This window comes from Cherax quadricarinatus, chromosome 81 (assembly GCF_038502225.1).
Source record: "Cherax quadricarinatus isolate ZL_2023a chromosome 81, ASM3850222v1, whole genome shotgun sequence".
Classification (NCBI taxonomy): Eukaryota; Metazoa; Arthropoda; class Malacostraca; order Decapoda; family Parastacidae; genus Cherax; species Cherax quadricarinatus.
Window position 1 is genome coordinate 1070242 of NC_091372.1, and position 6000 is coordinate 1076241.

Here is a 6000-nt window from a genome sequence, read left to right on the forward strand (position 1 = left end):
ACTGTTGTGACCTGTTAAAACAGTCTATTGAACCGTTGTGACCTGTTAAAACAGTCTATTGAACTGTTGCGACCTGTTAAAACAGTCTATTGAACTGTTGTGACCTGTTAAAACAGTCTATTGAACTGTTGTGACCTGTTAAAACAGTTATTGAACTGTTGCGACCTGTTAAAACGGTCTATTGAACTGTTGTGACCTGTTAAAACAGTCTATTGAACTGTTGTGACATGTTAAAACAGTCTACTGAACTGTTGTGACCTGTTAAAACAGTCTACTGAACTGTTGTGACCTGTTAAAACAGTCTACTGAACTGTTGAGACCTGTTAAAACAGTCTACTGAACTGTTGTGACCTGTTAAAACAGTCTACTGAACTGTTGTGACCTGTTAAAACAGTCTACTGAACTGTTATGACCTGTTAAAACAGTCTACTGAACTGTTGTGACCTGTTAAAACAGTCTACTGAACTGTTGTGACCTGTTAAAACAGTCTACTGAACTGTTGTGACCTGTTAAAACAGTCTACTGAACTGTTATGACCTGTTAAAACAGTCTACTGAACTGTTGTGACCTGTTAAAACAGTCTACTGAACTGTTGTGACCTGTTAAAACAGTCTACTGAACTGTTGTGACCTGTTAAAACAGTCTATTGAACTGTTGTGACCTGTTAAAACAGTCTACTGAACTGTTGTGACCTGTTAAAACAGTCTACTGAACTGTTGTGACCTGTTAAAACAGTCTACTGAACTGTTGTGACCTGCTAAAACAGTCTATTGAACTGTTGTGACCTGTTAAAACAGTCTACTGAACTGTTGTGACCTGTTAAAACAGTCTACTGAACTGTTGTGACCTGTTAAAACAGTCTGCTGAACTGTTGTGACCTGTTAAAGCAGTCTACTGAACTGTTGTGACCTGTTAAAACAGTCTACGGAGCTGTTGTGACCTGTTAAAACAGTCTACTGAACTGTTGTGACCTGATAAAACAGTCTAGTGAACTGTTGTGACCTGTTAAAACAGTCTACTGAACTGTTGTGACCTGTTAAAACAGTCTACTGAACTGTTGTGACCTGTTAAAACAGTCTACGGAGCTGTTGTGACCTGTTAAAACAGTCTACTGAACTGTTGTGACCTGTTAAAACAGTCTACTGAACTGTTGTGACCTGTTAAAACAGTCTACTGAACTGTTGTGACCTGTTAAAACAGTCTACGGAGCTGTTGTGACCTGTTAAAACAGTCTACTGAACTGTTGTGACCTGTTAAAACAGTCTACTGAACTGTTGTGACCTGTTAAAACAGTCTACTGAACTGTTGTGACCTGTTAAAACAGTCTACTGAACTGTTGTGACTTGTTAAAACAGTCTACGGAGCTGTTGTGACCTGTTAAAACAGTGTACTGAACTGTTGTGACCTGTTAAAACAGTCTAGTGAACTGTTGTGACCTGTTAAAACAGTCTACTGAACTGTTGTGACCTGTTAAAACAGTCTACTGAACTGTTGTGACCTGTTAAAACAGTCTACGGAGCTGTTGTGACCTGTTAAAACAGTCTACTGAACTGTTGTGGCCTGTTAAAACAGTCTACTGAACTGTTGTGACCTGTTAAAACAGTCTACTGAACTGTTGTGACCTGTTAAAACAGTCTACTGAACTGTTGTGACCTGTTAAAACAGTCTACTGAACTGTTGTGACCTGTTAAAACAGTCTACTGAACTGTTGTGACCTGTTAAAACAGTCTATTGAACTGTTGTGACCTCTTAAAACAGTCTACTGAACTGTTGTGACCTGTTAAAACAGTCTACTGAACTGTTGTGACCTGTTAAAACAGTCTACTGAACTGTTGTGACCTGTTAAAACAGTCTATTGAACTGTTGTGACCTGTTAAAACAGTCTACTGAACTGTTGTGACCTGTTAAAACAGTCTACTGAACTGTTGTGACCTGTTAAAACAGTCTGCTGAACTGTTGTGACCTGTTAAAACAGTCTACTGAACTGTTGTGACCTGTTAAAACAGTCTACGGAGCTGTTGTGACCTGTTAAAACAGTCTACTGAACTTTGTAGATGAATGGTTCAGAGAACCGACATGTTGATAAATTAGACACATGTGCAACTCTTGGGTATCTTTATTGAAGAAACGTTTCGCCACACAGTGGCTTCATCAGTCCATACAAAGGAGAATCTTGAAGAACAGGAGGAGAATGAGGTAATCAGTCCCTCAACCTTGAGTCGATGTGGTCAGTCCATCAATCTTGAATAGAATACGGCATACGTGCTGAGAAGGAGCTTATAAACCGTTGGCAGGAGAGGTGAAGCAGTCATAGGTCGTGTAACACTTGTTCAATGTTGAAGTAGGTCGTGCCCAAGAATTAGGCAAGCGAAGAATTCCCAACGGTTTATAAGCTCCTTCTCAGCACGTATGCCGTATTCTATTCAAGATTGATGGACTGACCACATCGACTCAAGGTTGAGGGACTGATTACCTCATTCTCCTCCTGTTCTTCAAGATTCTCCTTTGTATGGACTGATGAAGCCACTGTGTGGCGAAACGTTTCTTCAATAAAGATACCCAAGAGTTGCACATGTGTCTAATTTATCAGTCTACTGAACTGTTGTGACCTGATAAAACAGTCTAGTGAACTGTTGTGACCTGTTAAAACAGTCTACTGAACTGTTGTGACCTGTTAAAACAGTCTACTGAACTGTTGTGACCTGTTAAAACAGTCTACGGAGCTGTTGTGACCTGTTAAAACAGTCTACTGAACTGTTGTGACCTGTTAAAACAGTCTACTGAACTGTTGTGACCTGTTAAAACAGTCTACTGAACTGTTGTGACCTGTTAAAACAGTCTACTGAACTGTTGTGACCTGTTAAAACAGTCTACGGAGCTGTTGTGACCTGTTAAAACAGTCTACTGAACTGTTGTGACCTGATAAAACAGTCTAGTGAACTGTTGTGACCTGTTAAGACAGTCTAATGAACTGTTGTGACCTGTTAAAACAGTCTACTGAACTGTTGTGACCTGTTAAAACAGTCTACGGAGGTGTTGTGACCTGTTAAAACAGTCTACTGAACTGTTGTGACCTGTTAAAACAGTCTACTGAACTGTTGTGACCTGTTAAAACAGTCTACTGAACTGTTGTGACCTGTTAAAACAGTCTACTGAACTGTTGTGACCTGTTAAAACAGTCTACGGAGCTGTTGTGACCTGTTAAAACAGTCTACTGAACTGTTGTGACCTGTTAAAACAGTCTACTGAACTGTTGTGACCTGTTAAAACAGTCTACTGAACTGTTGTGACCTGTTAAAACAGTCTACTGAACTGTTGTGACCTGTTAAAACAGTCTACGGAGCTGTTGTGACCTGTTAAAACAGTGTACTGAACTGTTGTGACCTGTTAAAACAGTCTAGTGAACTGTTGTGACCTGTTAAAACAGTCTACTGAACTGTTGTGACCTGTTAAAACAGTCTACTGAACTGTTGTGACCTGTTAAAACAGTCTACGGAGCTGTTGTGACCTGTTAAAACAGTCTACTGAACTGTTGTGACCTGTTAAAACAGTCTACTGAACTGTTGTGACCTGTTAAAACAGTCTACTGAACTGTTGTGACCTGTGAAAACAGTCTACTGAACTGTTGTGACATGTTAAAACAGTCTACTGAACTGTTGTGACCTGTTAAAACAGTCTACGGAGCTGTTGTGACCTGTTAAAACAGTCTACTGAACTGTTGTGACCTGTTAAAGCAGTCTACGGAGCTGTTGTGACCTGTTAAAACAGTCTACTGAACTGTTGTGACCTGATAAAACAGTCTACTGAACTGTTGTGACCTGTTAAAACAGTCTACTGAACTGTTGTGACCTGTTAAAACAGTCTACTGAACTGTTGTGACCTGTTAAAACAGTCTACTGAACTGTTGTGACCTGTTAAAACAGTCTACTGAACTGTTGTGACCTGTTAAAACAGTCTACTGAACTGTTGTGACCTGTTAAAACAGTCTACGGAGCTGTTGTGACCTGTTAAAACAGTGTACTGAACTGTTGTGACCTGTTAAAACAGTCTAGTGAACTGTTGTGACCTGTTAAAACAGTCTACTGAACTGTTGTGACCTGTTAAAACAGTCTACTGAACTGTTGTGACATGTTAAAACAGTATACGGAGCTGTTGTGACCTGTTAAAACAGTCTACTGAACTGTTGTGACCTGTTAAAACAGTCTACTGAACTGTTGTGACCTGTTAAAACAGTCTACTGAACTGTTGTGACCTGTTAAAACAGTCTACTGAACTGTTGTGACCTGTTAAAACAGTCTACTGAACTGTTGTGACCTGTTAAAACAGTCTACGGAGCTGTTGTGACCTGTTAAAACAGTCTACTGAACTGTTGTGACCTGTTAAAACAGTCTACTGAACTGTTGCGACCTGTTAAAACAGTCTACTGAACTGTTGTGACCTGTTAAAACAGTCTATTGAACTGTTGTGACCTGTTAAAACAGTCTAGTGAACTGTTGTGACCTGTTAAAACAGTCTACTGAACTGTTGTGACCTGTTTAAACAGTCTACTGAACTGTTGTGACCTGTTTAAACAGTCTACTGAACTGTTGTGACATGTTAAAACAGTCTACTGAACTGTTGTGACATGTTAAAACAGTCTACTGAACTGTTGTGACCTGTTAAAACAGTCTACTGAACTGTTGTGACCTGTTAAAACAGTCTACTGAACTGTTGTGACATGTTAAAACAGCCATTTTACTGAACTACTGGTAAACTCAAGACAGTTTTTAATGCGTGAAGATGGTCACACGATGGTCACACGATGGTCTCACGATGGTCACAAGATGGTCACACGATGGTCACACGATGGTCACACGATGGTCACACGATGGTCACAAGATGGTCACACGATGGTCACACGATGGTCACACGATGGTCACACGATAGTCACACGATGGTCAGAAGATGGTCACACGATGGTCACACGATGGTCACACGATGGTCACAAGATGGTCACGCGATGGTCACACGATAGTCACATGATGGTCACAAGATGGTCACACGATGGTCACACGATAGTCACACGATGGTCACAAGATGGTCACACGATGGTCACACGATAGTCACACGATGGTCACAAGATGGTCACACGATGGCCACAAGATGGCCACTCGATGGTCACACGATGGTCACACGATAGTCACACGATGGTCACAAGATGGTCACACGATGGTTACACGATAGTCACACGATGGTCACAAGATGGTCACACGATGGCCACAAGATAGCCACTCGATGGTCACACGATGGCCACACGATGGTCACAAGATGGTCACACGATGGCCACAAGATGGTCACACGATGGTCAGACGATGGTCACAAGATGGTCACACGATGGTCACACGATGGTCACAAGATGGTCACACGATGGTCACACGATGGTCACACGATGGTCACAAGATGGTCACACGATGGTCACACGATGGTCACACGATGATCACACGATGGTCACACGATGGTCACAAGATGGTCACACGATGGTCACACGATGGTCACACGATGGCCACACGATGATCACACGATGGTCACACGATGGTCACAAGATGGTCACACGATGGTCTCACGATGGTCACACGATGGCCACACGATGGTCACACGATGGTCACAAGATGGTCACACGATGGTCACACGATGGTCACAAGATGGCCACACGATGGTCACACGATGGCCACACGATGGCCACACGATGGTCACAAGATGGCCACACGATGGCCACACGATGGCCACACGATGGCCACACGATGGTCACAAGATGGTCACACGATGGTCACACGATGGTCACAAGATGGTCACACGATGGTCACACGATGGCCACACGATGGCCACACGATGGTCACAAGATGGTCACACGATGGTCACACGATGGTCACAAGATGGTCACACGATGGTCACACGATGGCCACACGATGGCCACACGATGGCCACAAGATGGCCACACCATGGCCACACGAAACTCTTGAA

The 6000-nt window shown here is 42.4% G+C and overlaps 1 protein-coding gene across 1 annotated transcript in view; it reads right to left on the reverse strand.

Annotated features, from left to right (window-relative positions):
* The window catches only part of LOC128699928 (tubulin beta-1 chain-like), a 62130-nt gene that overhangs the window by 16006 nt on the left and 40124 nt on the right, over nt 1–6000 (reverse strand). The gene's annotated exons all lie outside the window — the stretch shown is intronic.